At 40.4% G+C, this 18724-nt stretch overlaps 1 long non-coding RNA gene across 2 annotated transcripts; it reads right to left on the bottom strand.

Moving 5' to 3' along the window:
• Positions 1-5339: 5339 nt before the first annotated feature.
• Positions 5340-14637, bottom strand: LOC143441202 (uncharacterized). Of its 2 annotated transcripts, none has more exons than XR_013108433.1 (4): positions 14513-14637; positions 6699-6834; positions 6159-6229; positions 5340-5682 (listed from the first exon to the last, which is right to left on the bottom strand). It is a non-coding gene; the product is annotated as an uncharacterized LOC143441202 (long non-coding RNA). The 2 variants fall into 2 exon arrangements; XR_013108432.1 differs by having other exon boundaries at positions 5342-5682; positions 6677-6834.
• Positions 14638-18724: the final 4087 nt, after the last annotated feature.

Genomic DNA, 18724 nt, shown 5'->3' with positions numbered 1-18724 from the left:
AACATATTTGATGCTGAGGCAACAGTCACACTGGGAAGACAATTCAATAAAAAAAAACAAAAAACCTAAGCTCAGGCAGTGGGATCGATCCTTGAAACATACAGGACCAGGCGTGAAACAACAAAAACCATAGGGAGGAGATGTAGTAGCCTACACTTCCTACTTCAGTTTGCCCAATCAAATCAAAAATCCAGAAAAGAAAAAAAAAAAAAAAAAAGAGTGCATGAGGTAGAGCATACCACCAACCCGAATGGCTTGAACAATAAGAGAACTCCCACTGGCAACACCTGCTTCCAGCTTGTCCACGAGATTTACTTTATGAGCAGCACATGGTGGGAGACAGAGAGCCATGAGCCTTAGATGACAGCTGTGCCAGAGTGTCTTCAGTGCATTCACACTGAAAATCTACTCCAGGCAATCATCCATGTATGTGTCCAAAGCTGGCTCTGAGAATTCAAAAAGCAAGGCGCCCTCACTGAATGTTTTATGTCACCATTCCTCTGAAAGGAAGCCCATGTAAGGGCACCAACGTAGCCTGTTAAAAGTTCAACTAATCCCTTCACAAAGTTCATCTCAGTTGGCACTTACCAAACAGCTCCACAACATACTACAACTGGTTCAGAAAACAACACATCCTCACTGGATAGATCACCTCCATTCTCCAGAGTGGAGGTCCAAGGTGAAAGTCCCCCAGAACAAGAAAATAAGTCAAGGCTCTCCTCCCTATATATGCCCCAGTGACACCTTGGTGTCCGACTGTATTCTGTGATCCCTTTAAAAGATGGGTCTGGAAGACCCTAAAGAATGGGGTGACAAAAGGCCTCTCTCAGGTCTTAAGCTGCAATCTTTTATGAAGAGGCTTTACCTGAACATTATAAAATATTAAAGACTCTTGGCCAAGGATCATTCAGTAAGATTGGCTAGCCATCTCCTCACACAGACTATGGTAGCAATTAAAAATCTTCCAAAAGGGAGAAAAAACACCCTCATAAACTCCACAACACATTCATATTATTATTCTTTTGAACATTATCAACAAAACACATTTATATGTGTTTGGAACACAGGTTGGCAGGAGAGTTGTTGGGCAGAATTGTAGAGTTTGGCTACCTACCTGACAAACAATCCCGTAGACTATTTAAGCAAGTATATGTGACCTACAGTATGGACACTAGCATATTTTTTCCCACAGGAAACTAAAGCCCAGAAATATTGTAGTAGAAGGCCAAGGAGATATAAAACTTATTGATTCCAGAATGTGCTAGAAGATTATCATGGGCTAGAAGCTTGTGACTTTCAATGGGACCTTCCCTAACTTTGCTCCTGAACTCTTTGAAGGTAAAGGATTTCACAGCCATGCAATTGATGTCTGGAGTTCAGGGGTTGTCCTCTACTTTACATTTACAGGATGTTTGCCTTTACAGAAAAATAACTGTGAAGACCTAAAGCAGAAAACCTTGGCAGGAAAATACCCTGTATTTTTCAAGCTCTCAACAGAACATTGTGACAAAATTGACAGCTTGTTAAGTGTGACCTCTGGAGAAAGGCCAACAGTACATGATATTTTAAACTTTCAAAGGCTAAAGCATGACAAAGGACATTCTCCCAGTTTCATTAGAGAGAACATTGACAGCCACCCAAAACCTACTTTAATGGTCATCATGGGTGTCATGTGATATAAGCAACGAGATATAAGAAATGTTGATAGGAGAAAAAGTTTGATCATACCATGGCAACCTAGTTGATGCTAAAGCAACAATAACCCTGGGAGGACAAGCCAATAATGAAACCTAAAGCCCAGGAAGGGTTCCAAACCTTGAAATATACAGGGCCAACCATGAAACAACAAACAGCTAGAGGGGATCTAGTGTGCCTACCCTTCCCACCTTTATTTGGCCCAATCAACCTGAAAATCCATAGAAAGGAAACAAGAGTAGAATGAGATACAGTATGCCATCCACTCTGGTGGTTTAAAAAAAAAAAAAAAAAAAAAAAAAAAAAAAAAAAAAAAAAAAGGATCTCCCATTCATAGAATCTGCACACAGCTCATCTAGAAGGCTTACTTCATGAGCTGCATCTAGGGGGAGACACAGAGCAGTGAGGCTCAGATGAAACCTGTACCAGAGTGTCTTCAGAGGATTCATCACTAGAAATCTCCAGCCAGTAATCCAAGAATGTGTCCAAAGCTGGCTCAATCAAAGAGCCAAGTGTCTTTACGGGGTGTTTTATCTCAGCATACCTCTATGAAAGAAGCCCATGTAAGGGCACCAACACACCCAGTGAAAAGAACAACTCAAGTCTTCCACAAACCTCTCCTCAGTAGGACCTCACAGAATAGCTCAATGTCATGAAGTCCACTGTTTCAAAGGACAACATGAACTCAGAGGATACATCACCCCCATTATTCAGGAAGTAGATCCAGGATGAGAATTCCCCTGTACAAGAGAGTCAAGTTTGTCCTCCCCAGTGACATCATTTTTGTTTGCTGTCCAACTGTCCCCATTATCTCCTTTAAAAAAAAGCTTCTAAAAGACCCTGAAATGGGGTTAAAAAGGGCCTGTGTCAGTTCCTAAGGTCCAACCCCTTTGATGAAGATACTTTATCTGAACATTATAAAATATTAAAGACCCTTGGCCAAGGAGCATTTACAGAAGTAAAACTGAGTAACCATTTCCTCACCCAGACTATACTAGCAGTTAAAATTATATCAAAAGCAAGAAAGAGAACCCTCATCAAATGAGGGATTGATATAAAAACTCCACACCACCCTCATCTTATTAACCATATGTACATAGTGTACAAAAAAAATCCTTTACATGAGTCAGGAACACGAGGTGGAGGGAGAGTTGTTGGGCAGAATTGTGGAGATTGTCTACCTACTTGAAAAGGAATCCTATAGGCTATTTAATCAAATGGTATGTCCCCTCCAGTTGTGTCATCAGAAGTGTACTGACCTCAGGAGTAAAAAGCCAGGAAATATTATAGTGAAAGGCAAAGGAAATATAACACTTAGTGATTACAGATTAGGCAAAAAGATTATCATGGCCCATAAGCTAGCATCTTTTAAACGAATTCCCCACCTTTATGCCCCAGAACACTTTGAAGGTAAAGGTTATGATGGCCATGCAACTTATGTCTGGAGCTCTTGAGATGTGGTTTACTTCATGTTGAAAGGATGCTTCCCTTTCTAGAAAAATAATCATAGAGAACTAAAGAAGAAGTCATTGTCAGCAAGATACACTGCAAAATTCAAGCTGTTACCAGAACTTGGTGACAGGGTTGCTAATATATTAAGTATAAACACTGGACAAAGTTCAACAGTACAAGATACTGTGAGCTTTGAATCCTAAATCGTGAGCATTAAGTTTTTCATGGTTACTTTAATGTGAATACAGACACCCTCTCAGACCACTCTGTAATGGCTGTCATGGGAAATAAAGAGAGCTGAAAATAATTTTACTGGAGAAAAATGTCGACTATGTGATGGCAACATATTTGATACTGAAGCAACTATAACTTTGGGAAGACCACCCACTCTGAAATACTTGAACATGAGGACAAATCCCATTCACAGAGCCTGCCCTCAGCTCTCTACAAGGCTCTCTTCATAGGCAGCATCCGGGGGGAGACAGAGCAGTACGCCCTCAGATGAAAGCTGTAGCAGAGAACCTTCAGAGGATTCATCAGTGGAAATCTATTCCAGCCATTCATCCATGGATGTGTCCAAACTGGCTCTAACAATTCAAAGAGTAAGGATGTTTTACAGGCATGTCCTCATCATGCCTCTCTGGAGTGACCCCAGTGTAAGGGCACCAAGATACCCAGTGAAAAGTACAACACATTTCTTTCACAAACATCACCTCATTGGGGCCTCATGGGACAGCTCCACAATGTGACTACCACTGGTTCAAAGGACGACAGTATACCACAGTATAGATTTCCTCCATTCTCCAGCAAGGAGATTCAGGCTGAGGACCCCACTATAGAAGGAATAAAATTGAGCCTGTCATGCCCAAATACACACAAGGGAAACCTTCGTGGCAGGTTTCAGACTGCACCCAGGGCCCCCTCTACAATGCAGCTTGGGAATGCCCTAAAGAATTGGGTTATAAAAGACCAGTAAACTGTTGCAGCTTGCCAACCTGAAAGAGGATATGCCCATCCAACACCAAAATCCTGGCTGTGAGTTAAAAGGACTGTGATGGCATCCATGATGAGAAGTTCTTGCACAGACTAGAATGCATTTGTACATCTAAGCCCTTTGAAAACAGATATCCTTTACTTTAAAGGAAAATATTTATCAATGTTATATGCATGGATGATAACCTGCAGAAGTTTGTTCTTTCTTTCCACCATGTCTGTCCTGAGGAATGAAGTAAGGTCCCCAGGCTTAGCAGCAAATACTTTAACTCATTGAACTGTTTTGCAGATTAAATCATATGCTTTGAAATAAAGATATTATAAGTAAACAAATGTTAGGGGTTGGTGATAATATACTATCTCACCAGAAATCCAATTCCACAGTATGTTTCCTGAGTAACTTGACTACATGTAGGGAGCAGAGGAATGCCTCTGGAGGCTTGGCAAGGAGGCTGGAGAAGCATGGGTGAAGGAAACAATGCAGAATTCAAGAGGAATCAGTCTGAGAGCCCATGCCATCACAGGGCCAGCATATTGAGGCATAAGTCCTGCAAGTTTGTACTAAAAGGCTCCTTTCTTGGGTCTGTTTTAAGTACACTCGGAGGCATTGTACTTCCTGGAAGGTGAAACCAGAGAGTAGAGAGCAGCTTGCTGAGGATGAAGGCAGGCACGGGAGAAAATCAGTTAGGAATTTACTAGGGCCAGGTGCCCTTGGGAAGTCATATCTACATCACAGGCTGTAAGTAAGGACAAACTATTCCTCTATCTGCATGTGAGCAGTGTGTATATGGGGGTGTCATACCCTTCTCAAATCCTCTTGGACCTGAGTTCTGAGCACAGATTATAAAAGGTAGGTCTGAGCTCATGATTCTCTCTTCTCTCTGCCCTCTAGGTAGGTTCACGATGACTGGTTGTGTCACAATTATGCCAGCCATGCATGTGAGGAGCTCCCTGGATCTCAGAAATCCTGTAAACAAAGTACCATGGCATGTAGGTCATCATAGAGAAACCGGCCTCAGAGCACTTCGAGAGCATGGTGAGGTCATCAGTGGCCACCAAGATCAGAAACCTTCGCAACACTCTACAGCACTAGTATTGGTGAGCCTGTTGGTGGCTTTGCAACCTGGGACATCTGGGTGCACTCTTATGTACTCTATATCTGGAAAGACAGGAACACACACACACACACACACACACACACACCTCCAGATGTATCTATACATTTGATGATAGTGAAACTTGCTTGAAATGGAGAGAATTTCCATGCTAAACAAAGTAATTGCATATTTTATGTTCCTCTAGGTGTCCCTCCAAATCAGTTTTCTCTTGTCTCCATGCTCATCTGAAACACTATCCACCTTCTCTACTGCTTCATAGGAGCCATTTGCCATGCCATGGTGCACACTGTGTCCCAGGGCATCCGACGGCACGAAAGGTGAGGTGTACCACCTGTGCTTTGAGTGGAGTCAAGATGAAGTCTGAAGTATTTGATAGTTGAATTCATAGCTGGAGCTTGTTCCAAGCATGAACATGAATAAGAACCTGTTGATGGAAAAACAATTGAGACAGGAGGGGTCTCCTTTGGGTGGCTTATGGTCTTCTTCCACCTTGAACCACATAAGGGAGCTTATGGGGTCAGATTCATAACCCTTTTTATCCTCACACTCTAGTATACCCTGCCTTTCATATGTTCAACAATATCTCACACAAAGACCCATGCTGTTTTCTTTCTGAAATCCTGTAAGGATGTTGTTATTGCAGTTTAGTGTTCCCAGGCAACAGGCTGAGAAACTCTGGTGCCTTTGCTACCTGTTAAGACTCTGTCCTGAGGCTACTGAGAAACTCCTAGGACCACACTCAACAAGGCACAAAGCCTGCAGCCAGTTTCATCTGCATGGTCAGTAGGCCAAGAGATGTCCCTTAGTGCTAACACAGTGGATGGAATAGGGACATGCAGACAACGCTCCCTTGTTCAAACCATGGGGAAGTCATGATTGTCTAACACTTGTTAATCTTACCAAAACCCCTTGTTTTCGGGTCTCCTTGATGGCAGAGGCTCCTGCTGATTGGTGGAGAAGTAGGGCCAGAGCTAGAAGAGTACACAGAAGGATTCTATCAGCCAGATGGACTGGGAACAACAAGAGAAGAAAACCGTGTTCTGATCCCAGGTCACCCAGCACCTTACCCTTACCCTTTGCTGTGGGAAAAGACTATGTGAGTAAAATTACAGAACTTACTCACTGTGGACAGTTCTTTGTTCTCCTAGAAGAAGTCAAGTGACCAGGGTAAGGTGTTTCTCAATCACCCACCATCCCCTCCCTTCACTGCTGTGTATATGGGGCCAAGGCAGTCACCTGGTTTTACTGCCTGTTTAGTCTCTTAGGCATTGATACCATTTCTCCAGTAAGTTATCTCAAGAAAGACTGCCATCTGCAAGAGGCAGACATGCAAGAACCCTGAGAGACATTGTGTGTGAGAAAAGGGGGACTCTTTATACTGGGTCCTCTCTAAAGCACTGACATCAACCAATACCTACAGAAGTGAAATACAAAGATGACCTGTCAAAAAGTTTGAGATATTGAAAGTTGAACGATTTCTGATCTTAGGCATCATATGTTTGAGTGAAGATCATCCATTGAGATCGGAGTTTAATTTCGCAGTCAGAAGTGTTACCAAGAGTGTGAAAGAAGGAATCTGGACAAAAAATACAGAAGAAATAACTCTGAATACATATACTATTGTCTTAGTACAGTAAACATTTGTGTGTTTAAACCACATGTTGTGGTTTACTCATTAATAGCGACATAAATGTCCTGATACTGGACACAGTCAGCATGTCTATCTTGCAAATGAATAATTCTCCCAGCAGTGAGAGTACCAGTAATTCTCCGCAGCACACTGTGGTCGTCAGACCATGCACTAGATCCCTACCCTCTTCCTCACACATGCTGCCTAGTCTGCATCCTACAGACGCCTCTCCATCCTACTATTGTTTATCACTAGTGGAGACTTTTGTTTTAGGCTTCAATTCGGCAGTATTTCTCTCTCTTTTGAAGGTTTTTTTTTTTTTTTTTTTTTTTTTTTTTTTTTTTTTTTTTTTTTTTTACCATAATGTTCTTCAACTCTGCTCTAGATGACCACAAAGTTCAGAATCTTTCTCCCCTTTGTATTTCTGAGAAAAGGTCTTTTTCTATAGCCTACGCTGGCTTACAACTCCTAACCCTTCTGCTCAGAAGTATCTGCTCATAGTATTCTTGATACTATGTTGAGAAGTTTTCACCCTTTGAATTAGAAGGCCTAAGTATAGTCTTCCTCAATATACATGTGGACATAGGGTAGCTACTCTGTTACAGGATTAGGTTTTGATTCATTTTGAAACACTCTTAATTCTCTCTGCAGTTGTCTTATCCCAGTGTCTTAAAAACCTCCTTAAAACTGGGTGAGGAGATTCTCACCAGGGCTCTGACTTTGTTCAAAAAGCACTGACTTCTGTAGCAGTAATCAGGTTCACCCTCAACTTGTATTTCTTCCCTGCCATTCATATCCTTTTGAGGGGAGAGAACTTTCTTTGGGGCACAATGGATGTTCTGTTTTGTCATGTGAACCAGAAATAGAGAGGCTTCCAAGATGACAGGAGCTGTAGCCTCCTGCAACCAAATCGCTGTGGGAAGAAACAAACCAGCTAATGTGCCTTCCTTGGAGGTGCAGCTAGCTTGGGCCATCTGTAAGGTCCATTTTTGGTGTTGTGAGGAATCCTGTGCTGTGCAGTTTCTCACTCTGGACACTGGTTGACTCCATAGCTTGGCTCTCATGAATATGTCTCTGATACATGGGACAGTACAGAACTCTCTTTGACATTCTGGTATCTTTTTCCTCTTTATGGACCCAATGTTGGATGCTTGGAATACAGGGAAGACATGGTTTCACATTTTGATGACTCTCTACACCCACACTATGTCTTTTGATTGTTGTATTGATGTTTGTTTTGCCAGCAGTCTGCAAGGGCTGTCAATTCACACTTAGGCACTTCTTTTTGTGTTTTAATAATGCCCACAGTAGTTCATATGTTGATATTTATGAGAACTCATTTATCAATAATTGGCCATTTCCTGAAAAAATGCAGTTCAATTCACAAAGTTCAAACTTATGTCCCTACCTAATGAGAGATGGGAGACACGATCTGAATGAACCCCGAGGGTGTTGGACATATGAAATCAAGAAGAGGTAGCTAGTCACATGACAGACATAGTGTAATCTAAATGGTTAAATAAGCAAAGATAATAGATTAGCTCCTGCTGCTGAGAATTCAAAAAAACACACCTAAAACCCTTAACCCCCAAATTTTCAGACTTCTTCATTTAAATGCTAGTTCATCTCCCTAACAGGAACACCAGAAACAATGCTTGTGCCTTTCTTCTCAAAATTTTTATACTTCTTTATTTAAATGTTTATTTTTTTTCCCTAATAGGAATACCTGAAACTATGTTTGTGCCTTCTAACCTAAAATTCCCCTAAAATTTTACAATTTGTTTAACATTTCTTTTATGCTTCAAAAATCATATTTAATCTACTTCCACAGGTCATACCAACTATGTTAATAACCATTATTTAATCCCCAGTTAACAACCAATTTCCTTTTACAAATTGTTACTAACAATCCCAGATACATAACATGATATTTTATTCCTAGCCATATAAAACAGATATATTCTCAACTCTTCATTTGGTGTCTTTAATAAAACACAGATAACTCCCCACTTAACGAATTTCTTCCAGGACTACATTCCTCAAACACCCTTGCCTCTTTTCTAGGACCATAACAACAGACCACCAATATACTCACAATCCAGCTGTTTCAGGCTTCACATATACATTACCCACCCTGAGCAGACATCCCCTTGCTGGCATTCTGTTCTGCCTTTGTGATTATTCTACAGGTTTATAACTAAAAAGGGGGAAAAATAGAGTGCTGATTCCACAAGCCAGACTGAGATGCACTCACAATCTCCTTAGACCTGCCTCGCACAGCAAAGCTGCCTTTGTCCAGACACAACTTCTGATTGAGGGCTTCAAGAAAAGCAGACCCTGAGACCCACAGATGACAGCTAAGACCCACAGATGACAGACTTGGGGCCTTCCTGCAACAGATGAACTCTCTTGGCAGAGAGATGTTGAAATTTACATGCTAGTAAGGAAAATGTTATGTCTATATTGATAAATCAAATATTGTTTAACACTGATTTTTAATACCCTCAAAAACTTTATATAAACCTGCTCAGTTTCAATCTACTTAACAAATTATTAGTTCAATAATCCCTTTTCTTCTCAGTCTCACACCCCTTCTTCCCCCTCTGGCTTATGTGGTCTTACACCTTTGGCTTATGTTATGTCACCCCTCTGGCTTATGTGGTCTTACACCTCTGGCTTATGTTATGTCACCCCTCTGGCTTATGTGGTCTTACACCTCTGGTTTACATTGTGTTTTATTTTGATACTTACATCCCACTCTAAATTTTCACTGCAAATAACATATTAGACAGTCAGTCCAATGACACCTCTCCTTTATAAAAAGAAAAGGAGGCTGTGTGGAGCAGGGGACCATTCCAGGAAACTTGGTAAGCTCGAAAAGGTTCAGAGACCCCGGTACACAGGCACCTATCTGAAGACTGTAAAAGTCTCCCTGTTCCCTACAAAGATTCTTGTCCTAGAATACAGGACCTATAAATGGACATGACCAATGGTCACTTGGCCCAGAACTGAGTTCTTTATGCTTATGAGATATCTAGAGGCTTTGAAGTTTCACCCAATAAACTTCCCTTCCCTCATATTTTTTTTTTTGCAACAGGTATTTAATCTCTGGTCCACCCTGAGGATGTGGTATGCACCCATTTTCCATGATAAACAATCAGTAAACTGCCAGGTGGTGGTGGCACATGCCTTTAATCCCAGCACTTGGGAGGCAGAGGCAGAGGCAGGCGGATTTCTGAGTTCGAGGCCAGCCTGGTCTACAGAGTAAGTTCCAGGATACCCAGGGCTACACAGAGAAACCCTGTCTGGAAAAACCAAAAAAAAAAAAAAATCAGTAAACAGTATAGATAAGCAGGAATGTCTCTGTCATCACAGTTAAGCTCTCTCAAGTGATCCCAATGCCTTTCATCAGAAACTCCTGACTATACTGTATGTATTAGACTCAAAGTCCAGGAAAGTTAGACAGGATGAATAGGACATTTAGAAGGTTTTCTAACTAAATACACTATTGATATTGTTGGTAACTGGGTTGATCTCCTGTCTTTTGCACTCCCAAGGGTTCATTGAACACCCAATGGAAAAACTTCAGCCAATATCAAAGTCCATGAATGTCCACCACCGACAATCCCCTGGGTAGATCAAGAAGTGCTAACAGGTTTCTCAATCTATGAGTTGCATTTATTTAAAACAATGAAAAGTATACCAAGTTATTTAAATCTAGGAAGTATAAGCAAATTAAAAATAATCCATATATTTTAATCTAAAATATGCCCCTTTATATATTCCCAACTTATTAATGATTAAACTACATCTACAGAACTCACATAGCCAGCCAGTAAGGGTTAAGAATAAAGTTGAAAATTTTCACACTGACAAATCTTAATATTCACCACATTATTTGGTTTTCAAGTATTGGTATATTTACTATGGGACACACATAAATTTTGTATATATCAGAGGAGAAATAATGGAAGAGTTTTCAGATTAAATTTATGGATTACTTATCCATATGAAGATAGTGAATCCCAAAATTAAGTCTTCAGGAATTTCATCATGAAGGAAACATTACTAGTGACAGCTCATACATTTTTAAGAAAAAGAGCACAGGAAGGATTAGGCATTGCACAACAGTATCTTCCAGACATAACATGGTTGTGGCACTGGTAAATTCACAGCAACTGTAATGACATGCACAAGGTGGAGGACATCGACATCCTATCGTGGAGAGACAGTTCCCAACTTCGTCCTGAAGATTCATAGGTAAGTAATAGTTGCTAAGGGGCAGGGCTCAGGAGGCCACAATGTGCCCAAGGACCTAAATGTTGTTAATGATGCTGAGAGAGGGAAAATAATTTTCTTCAGTGGTGTAGCCACCTGTTAAAGTGCCCAAGGTGATTCAGACACACATGCATAAAGCAGGCATGCATGGTTTAGGAAGGGCATATGAACCTCAACCCTGAGGAACAATATACAGTTCATAACTACTAGGAGAGGGAGTGGCAGTTTTCTTTAGAAGTATGATTCATGGTAGATTGAGAATGTTCTAGGGGCTAGCCCCACACCCATGCCCAGTGTCTATGGGCAGCACTAATTTCACTCAGTGGATATATTTTACAAAGTAATAACAAGGGCTGGAGAGATGGCTCAGCAGCAGTTACAAGCACTTTCTGCTCTTGTAGAGGACTATAGGACACGGACACACACACACACATATATACACACACACATTCAATTCTCAGCACACACACAGTGGCTCATGACATCTGTATCTCAAATTCCAGGAAATTTGACCACCTTGGGCACCAGGCAAACATGTGGTGCACATATGTATGTACATGATGACATGCCACACCAACCCCAGTAGAATCTGTGTGAAAAGTTCCACAGACTGAGGCAAAAACTTCAAAAGAAGGAGGCCTCCTGGAATTCTTGTGAAACTCTTGCCCAGAATAAAACATTGAGCTGTAGTTTCTCATGGATATGTATCTGTTTTATTTTCTTTTATTCCTTTTCTTATTTACGACATGTTCCTGATAGCCTATGGCAAGATCTTAAGCAAAGAAAATGGGTAAGAAACCATCCCTTGAGATGGTGTCAATAACCATGATCTTGCCTCCGGGGAAACTGACACTTTACTTCATAATTATTTACAAAGTAACTAAATAGTATTATGATAGATAAAAACTTTCCCAACAATAAAATTTCATATGGCTACACATATGTCATCAGAGGTGAGTTTTGGTATATGGTCAAGAAAGCCTTAAATAAAAAGAATTAAAATAGCTTAAATTTATGCTTTGAAGATTTATTTTAAAAATCAGGTAATAATAGTTATAATAATAATGCCAAATATTATGGTTCACAATTCTGATTCTAGCATGAAAAAGTCAAGAAGGTCCTGAGTTCAAGACGATTCTGGAACTACCTAGCAAGATTCAGTCCTAACTTCATATAGTAAAAAAATAAATATTTAAGCCCAGTACCTCTATTACATCTCAAAAATTTTCTCATAACTGTGACTTAATGATTTGAGTAAAATTGGGCAATATAAGAAAAACGATGCAGGGAACCGGCGGTGGCGTAGTGGCTAAGGCGCTTGCCTACAGAGGGCGTGGGGCCCTCTGCGTACTCTTTATCCCCACCCCCACCCCCCTCCCTGCCTCATGGAAAAAAAAAAAAGAAAAAAGAAAAAAGAAAGAAAAATGATGCAGAAACTAAACTTAATAAAACTGAAAACCATCAAGATAATATTGGGGAAATCATATCAAAGAAATTCCAATCAAAGCTTCAGATAAGCCAGGAAACACTGGCAGGACACAGAGGTAGCCAAAAAGCCATCATCAGCTAAAGCTGAGTGTAGACACACTGAGGAAGCTGAAGGGAGTGTCACAAAGCAGGCACTGACCCTTCCAGGGCCAGGTGAGGGCTAAGAACTGACCAGTGGACTTAGTAGTGGGGAAGGGGACCATCTGTGGCCCAAAGGACAGCAACAAGTTCAACAGAATTATCAGGAGACATAAATGCCTACTTGACTTAATTCCAAAGAAAATTATCTGAAATGCAATAGAAGGAGCAAGTGTGAACACAAAGACCCAGAAAGGTTTTACTTATAAAGAGAATGGATACTATACTGATAGACAAGGACACACTCAAAAGGAAGTCACTGAAGGCAGGAGGTGCAGGCATGTGCATGGACAAAGACCAAAGGGCAACCTCTTCAGGTGCCATGAACCTTGTTATTTCCTACCTTGTCCATTGTGGCTGACTCTCCCACTGGTTCCTGGGGATCACCAACTTAGCCAGACTGGCAAGCCAGTAAGCTCCAGGGAAGATGACCTCCCTCTCCATAGGGCCAGGCTAATCAGCACAGACCACTTACCCAGTCTTCTACGTAAGTGCAGGGTATCAAGACTAAGGACTTCAGTCTCACAACCAAGAGTATTTTACCAACTGAGTTGCTCTTTGGGGTCACAAGCATTTTTATGTGAAAAGCTATAAAGATTATATGTTTCTGCAGGTAGAATTCCATGGTCCTAAAAAATATGTGTTAAGTTCTAACTACAGAACCTGTTATTGGAACAATGTTTGGTACTAGGGTTTTAATAATTTGCATAGTTGTGACAAATTCCTGATTAAAGTAGCAAAAGAGATGACTTAATTATTTTGATATTCTACATCAGTGTTTATATTTGCTTGGCCCTGTGAGTTTGAGCACAAGGTCATACTGTCAGCAGAGTGTAGCAGACAACAGCTATTCACACACACACATTGCAGTGGTCCAAGAAGCAGAGTGAATCCATAAGACATTTTTGTGAGTCAAAACCATTAAGAGCCACCTTCCATTGTCCAGAAGCTTCCAGAATCTCCCAAAATAACAAAGGTGGAGGGAAGCCCAACCACGAATTCAAAACACTATTCTATGGGGCACATTTTGGATTCCAAACATAATAAGGGTCTTTCAAGATGTAATCAAGTTGAGTTCATGTGACTAGGGTGGACTCTAATCCAGTGGCTTTCACATACAAAGTAAAGCATATAGACACAGACACACAGGAGGATTTAATGGGAAGATAGGCAGTGTAGTAATTGTGAATCAACAGGCAAGAAACCCCTAGCTTGCAAAGCAACATCTGAAGCCAACATACTAACAGCTTCCAGAGTGCCCAATCCTGACAAGACTTTGATTTTAAACCCCTCTGCACCAGTGTATGAGGCAACAAATTTATCTTCATTCTAGTTTGTAACAGCAGCCCTAGGAATCTCACCTCCCCTCCTTTCCCCGAAACCATCCCACCATTAATTGCTGGGATATCCTTCTATAATAAAGAAGGGGTCTTTAAAAACATGGAGTAACCTGCTTCAGATATGTTCAAAAACGTAATGGGCAGGCATTACATTTACTTTACAAATCAAGTAAGTAAATAACACGGTGCCACACTGTTTACTACACCTAGTTTCAAAAACCAATACTTATACCCAGAAGGTTCATTTAAAGGGAAATAAAACAGTAACTGTCTCCAGCAGTACATACTTGTATTAGGTAGATATTAGTTGTTTTAATCAAATGTCTAAAATTTTAGGCAGGCAAAATGTTAGACATTTACTACATTTAACTCCTTTTCACCTGAAACAACAACATCTCCGAGCTCACAGTGCAGGATCCAGAGGAGTCCTCCAAGCACAGGAAGCAGCATCGCCCACCAACTGCTTACAGCAGAGGCCTTTGTGCTGGAGCAACGGAAAAGTTGGTTAACTGCTTTACCCAGAAGCCTTTGCGCTCAAATATAATGCGCGCCAACTGCCGGACCCGGAAGCCTTTGCTGCTCAAATATAATGCACACCTACTCCTTCACCCAGAAGCCTTTGGGCCCCAGGCAGCAACAGGGATTGGAGGCATACAAGGCCCATTTCTCCTACATGTCATTGCTGGAAAGACTAATGTCATGACTTCAGGCAGAAAGACACTCCAACTTGTGGTGGCAATGAGCACAAAACACAGTGAGCCTCAGTTTTCCCAGTGGAGGTGGGTTTGTAATGTTGGCTTCCTGAAAACCTAAGTGATTTATAATGAAGCTCATGTCACCGTCAATAAGAGCTGTGTATTCCAAGGTTATCCACAATTCCAGATGTGTGAATACACAGTTATTTAGGTTCTAAGAAAGAGGGAATTGGTTTATATGTGAGAGAAAATAAAATACTGGCAAAATAGTACAGAAAATGAAGTTTAAAGATCTTACAGTATGGCTGAGTAAGTACTGAAGTAAATATAAATTGCTAAAATATAAATTATGCCCAGTCAGCACTTTTTTTGCAGCGGCTGGGGGAGGGGGGAGTTCCTAGTTCGTGGACAGCAGATTTCCCAAATTGCCCAGGAATTGTCTTTATTCTCAGAATGAGTTGGAACATCCAGAAACGATTTTTATCGATTATCACCATGAATACACTGATTTAGAATCCTATGCTCTTGTTGGCAAACAACTCCTTGGATAAAGACTGCTGTCACAGCATGTGTCCAACAGCTGTGGAGCCAGAATCCTGGGCTGACATTCAGGGCTGTCCAGAGAGCATTATATGGATATAAACAAGGGAACCTGCTTGTCCGGCCTTGTTCTTCTTTATAACACTTAAATGTAACCTACCTCCCATGAGGTTACTACATGCACACTTTTTAGAGTAAGGCCTCACAAGTTCTTGGTGGGCCCTGGGAAAGCTCACTTATTTTTAAAAAGGTATTTCCCTCTTAGTTAATATTTTATATATAACCAAATAAATATATACATACAATGGCTTAGTGAATTTAGTGTTTCTCATATGTTTTTAGGGCTGACTGACCACCAGGTATTGGATATCTATCCCATTAGAGGGTTCATCCCTAGAGTACACCCGTTTTTCCTCCCTTGGTAGTCATTAATTGTCTCCAACATTTCATGTAGTGGCCTTGTGGGAGTTCCCCTGACCGTGCTGGCACAGTCATCATTCCGCTGTCATCATTCAGATCTTGTCTAGAAAACCATATTGTAAAGAGGTATGGTTAGAGATTCCTAGATTATACAATTTTGCACCATGTAGCAGAAATAATTAAAGAAAAAGCAGTCATGGATTTGATTTGGGAGATACTAAATAAAAATTACAGAAATATGCAACACATGCACGAACTTTTTAAAAAATTGATAAAAGGGAAAAATTTCCTAAATATGAGGAGGACTTAATGGAATACTTTCCAAATGGATTTTTGGATTTCCAATAAAAATATTTTTATGAAAATGGAAATAAGAGATCTGCTATTTTCTATTTTATCAAATAATGCACACAATGTTATTTTTCTCTTCAGTTATGCCTGATCTAGAACTTGCCCTCAATAGAGTTGTTATAATATTGTTAGCTGTACCTGTATCTGTACCTTCATAACATTTTTTTCATTCAGAGTTAAATATCCTTGTAGAGAAAACACCATTTTTAAATAGGCTATAAATTTTATGCATGGTAGAAATAATGATGAATCCAGAAGTTCAACATAAAAAGGCATTACCTTATATATTCTTAATATTTTGCACATTTAATTCTTGCCTGAAAAAGATTTTATGGATGTATAGACCCACAAAGAAAATATCTATAATTAAAAAAAATACTATGTAACTAAAAATACATTATAGGCTGGTGAGATGCCACTGGTTGTTTTTCCAGAGATCCTGAATTCAATTCTCAGCAAACACATGGTAATTCATCACCATTGATGAAAGGGATCTGATGCCTTCTTCTGGTAATAGGTATACATGAAGACAGAGGACTCCTATAAATGAATACATAATTTTTTCTTTTTTATTGGATATTTTCTTTATTTACATTTCAAATGTTATCCCCTTTCCTGCAGGCTGCCCCTTCAACCCCCAAAAACATGCTCTCCCATCTTCTCTTCCCTGCCTCTATGAGGGTGTTCCCCCATAAATAATTTTTTTTTAAAGTTTGAAAAATATAAAGTTCATAGTAATGGTTTTAAGTCAAAAGAGATATTCTAGGATGTGAAAAGAGGAATAAGAAAGAAGTAGAGGAAATGAATATGGTTAAAGTCCACATATATACACTGAAATATCATAGAGGATTCCTTTTCTTTGTGTAATAAAATATCCACCAATAAAATATAAATTGAAAATGCACTGTAAAAAAGTAGAGTGAAAACTAGGAATCTATTGTCATGTAAGCCATTTACTTATAAATGTGATTAAGACCTTTTGGCTGGGGCAGACACCTAGCTGGTTTGCTCCTGTGGAGACACCCTATCCTGAGCCATCCTAGAGGAGCCACTACACTCAGAGCAGCGGGTAAGAACCCTCTCCCACTACCCCATGCCCCAGAGGTACAACTAGGAGCCAGGGGCGCTCAGGACCCATCAGCCACCCAAACTCGGCCCCTCCGGAATACCACTTCCCCTCTGTCCCTTGCCTGGTCATTTTGGCTGGGACAGACACCTAGCTGGTCTGCTCGTGTAGAGATACTGTACCCTGAGCCATTCTAGAGGAGTCACTCCACTCAGACCAGTGAACACCTAACTGGTCTGCTCCTGTGAAGACACCATATCCTGAACCATGCTAGAGGAACCACTGCACTCAGAGCAGCAGGATTTCAGGATCCCAGAGGCGGCCTGAGTTCCAGAAGTTCTTCTACCCAGGAACTTAGGATCACTGGATCACAGAGACATCTGGACTCAGAGGAGTTCTGACACAAGCAAGATAACTGGAAAGACAGACTCCAGTCACAGTGAGTGCAGGAAACACTAGAGTTAACCAGATGGCAAAAGGCAAGCGCAAGAACATAAGCAACAAAAACCAAAGTTACTTGGCATCATCAGAACCCAGTTCTCCCACCATAGCAAGCCCTGGACATCCCATCACACCAGAAAATCAGGATTCAAAATTAAAATCACTTCTCATGATGATGATAGAGGATTTTAAGAAGGACAAATGTAACTCCCTTTAAGAAGTACAGGAGAACACAGGTAAACAGGTAGAAGCCCTTAAAGAGGAAACAAAAAAATCCCTTAAAGAATTGCAAGAAAGCACAAGCAAACCGGTGAAGGAATTAAACAAAACCATCCAGGATCTAAAAATGGAAATAGGAACCAAAAAGAAATCTCAAAGGGAGACTATCCTGAAGATAGAAAACCTAGGAAAGAGGTCAGGAGACATAGATGCAAGCATCACAAAAAGAATATAAGACATAAAACATGGAATCTCATGTGCAGAAGATACCATGGAAAACATTGACACAACTGTCAAAGAAAATGCAAAATGCAAAAAGCTCCTAACCCAAAATATCCAGAAAATCCAAGACATAATGAGAAGACCAAACCTAAGGAAAATAGGTATAGATGAGAGTGAAGATTCCCAAATTAAAAGGGCCAGTAAATCTCTTCAACAAAATTATAGAGGAAAACTTCCCTAACCTAAAGAAAGAGATGCCCATAAACATACAAGAAGCATACAGCGCCAAACAGACTAGACCAGAAAAGAAATAACTCCCAAGATATTCCATGAAAAAACCAAATTTGCACAATATCTTCCCACAGATCTAGCACTTCAAAGGATAACTGATGGAAAATGCCAACACAAGGAAGGAAACTACAACCTAGAAAAAGCAAGGAAGTAATCTTCTAACAACACCAAAAGAAGATAGCTACACAAATATAATTCCACCTCTAATAACAAAAATAACAGGATGCAACAATAATTTTTTCCTTAATATCTCTTAACATCAATGGACTCAATTTTCCAATAAAAAGACATAGACTATCAGACTGGATACACAAACAGGACCCAGAATTTTGCTGCATACAGGAAAC

The sequence above is a fragment of the Arvicanthis niloticus genome, chromosome 2 (genome assembly GCF_011762505.2).
Source record: "Arvicanthis niloticus isolate mArvNil1 chromosome 2, mArvNil1.pat.X, whole genome shotgun sequence".
Lineage (NCBI taxonomy): Eukaryota > Metazoa > Chordata > Mammalia > Rodentia > Muridae > Arvicanthis > Arvicanthis niloticus.
This window is presented reverse-complemented; position numbering and strand designations above follow the sequence as displayed.